Source organism: Elephantulus edwardii, unplaced genomic scaffold (assembly GCF_000299155.1).
Source record: "Elephantulus edwardii isolate Elephantulus edwardi_28Jun2011 unplaced genomic scaffold, EleEdw1.0 scaffold00221, whole genome shotgun sequence".
Lineage (NCBI taxonomy): Eukaryota > Metazoa > Chordata > Mammalia > Macroscelidea > Macroscelididae > Elephantulus > Elephantulus edwardii.
Window position 1 is genome coordinate 3584133 of NW_006399971.1, and position 2317 is coordinate 3586449.

The following is a 2317-nucleotide window of genomic DNA, read 5'->3' on the forward strand; positions in this document are numbered from 1 at the left end:
AAATTTCTTAAGAATACTTTTACATAGCATGGGCAACCCATCTATAAAAAGTATATATATATATTTATTTTACATAAAATTTCTAGTTAAGTTATTTTATAAACTAGAATATTTGAGTGCACACCCTTTGGATTTCTTTTAAATGAGAGCAACTTGATTAAAACTTTCTAATTTTAAAAAATTATTTTTGTAACATGTAGATAGCACTCAATTCTATATTTCCTGTTATAAAAGAGATGATGGAAATAAATGGCAGCTCCTGGGGAAACTTCATTTTAATTGGCTTTTCAGAAGATCCAAAGGCTGAGTTCATCCTTTCTCTGGTGATCGCTGGTTTCTACACCATGACACTCACTGGCAACACAGCTATCATCTGGGTCTCCCTTCTGGACAGCCGACTCCATACCCCCATGTATTTCTTCCTCCGAAACTTGTCATTTCTGGACATTTGTTTCACTACCTGCATTGTTCCTCAGATGCTGGTGAACATCTGGAGTGGTTACAAGACGATCACCTACATAGGCTGCATGGTTCAATTTTCAACAGGCTTGGCTCTTGGCTCCACAGAATGTGTGCTGCTTGCCGTCATGGCTGTTGATCGCTATGTTGCTGTCTTGTGGCCTTTGCGTTATACTTCAATCATGAACCAACAAATATGTCAACTTCTGGCAGCTGTTTCCTGAATCTCTGGGTTTGCCAACTCTCTCCTTCAGTCATCACTAGCCATTGTTTTGCCTCTATGTGGTAATCGCCAAGTGGACCATTTCCTTTGTGAGATCCTGGCTATTATCAAGCTATCTTGCGTGGACACAGGTCCGACTGAATCGAAAATGTTAATTGGACGCCTGATCATTCTTGCCATCCCAGTGTCTATCATCCTTACCTCCTATACCTGCATCGCCAGAACTGTGGTGAAGATGCAATCTGCTGAAGGACGAAAAAAGGCTTTTGGGACATGTGCCTCCCATTTGGTGGTGGTCTCACTCTTCTATGGGACCATCATGTTCATGTATCTTCAGCCTAAGAATAACTACTCTCAGAATCAGGGGAAAATCCTGGCCCTTGTTTATACCATTGTTGCCCCTACTATGAATCCACTCATCTATACCCTGAGGAACAAAGATGTAAAGAGGGCAATGAGAAAAGTGATCTGGAAGGATGTAGTTTAAGAAATTATGGGTTCTGGATTTACGAGTCACAGAGATTACTTGGACAGTAGATTAATGGTAGAAAGAATAGTTTTCTTTTTAGATTTTAGTCAAACTGATTTAAAATTAATGAAACCATCAATTACAACCTAAGTGTAGAATTATTGTTACCAATTCTGATAATTTTGGTTTTGTAAAAATTAATCCTATAGATAATAATGGATTTTTAATCAAGATTTATGATGTGAGTACTTTGTGATATTTGCTTTTTTTTCCTGGTGGGATTATTAGAGCCACATGGTTCTACAGGATTCTGTACATTTCTGAGATAAAGTAAGCAGGGAGATAAGAACTATTCTCCAGTTTACATATAAAAATACATAATATATTGTATTTCACACTCGTCTTTATTCACATTGTGTTTCATACAATCTTTTTCATACGTTATGTTTTATAAAATCAATCAACTCTGGACCTTGCCCATCATTACCCTGTCTTTTGACCCATGTCACTCCCATTTGCTTCCCCACATCTCTCCACACACCAAGCTGTGCAGCCTTGTGGTTTCACCCCTACCTATCCTCACCTCTTCATTCTCTTCATCTCTTCTCCCTCCTTTAGTTCCTGTACATATTTTACTAGTTATCTTTCTATTTTTACAATAATGATCTTATGCAGTATTTATCTTTATGAGACTGCATTAGATCACTCAGCATAATGCTCTCCAGCCTCGTTCATGTTACGAAGTCTTTTTCAAAATTGTTGCTCCTGCATTATTTACCATCACGCAAACATAGAAACAGCCCAGATGTCCAACCACAAATGAATGGATTGAGAAATTATGGTACATTCACACAATGAAATACTACGCAGCACTCAGGAGCAATAATTCTGTAAATTATTACCTAACTTGGGAGGAACTAGAAAGCATTATGTTGAGTGAACCAACTCAATCCCACAAGGAAAATATAGTACAAAACCATTACTGTAGAATGAGTATAAGGATCTAAGTGGGGGATTGGAAGCAGAAGAAGGAGAGTGTGCAGGGGGAGGGAGAGATTAATCATGGGGTTGTACAATATGATTGGTGGGGGGAGTGAGGGAAATGTAAGGAATCTGTTATGTAAAACAATGCATTAGAATTCTGTGAAATAATAATAATAATAATA

At 37.8% G+C, this 2317-nt stretch overlaps 1 pseudogene; it reads left to right on the forward strand.

The window, feature by feature from the left end:
• Nucleotides 1-236: 236 nt before the first annotated feature.
• On the forward strand, nucleotides 237-1169 carry LOC102845236 (annotated as a pseudogene).
• Nucleotides 1170-2317: the final 1148 nt, after the last annotated feature.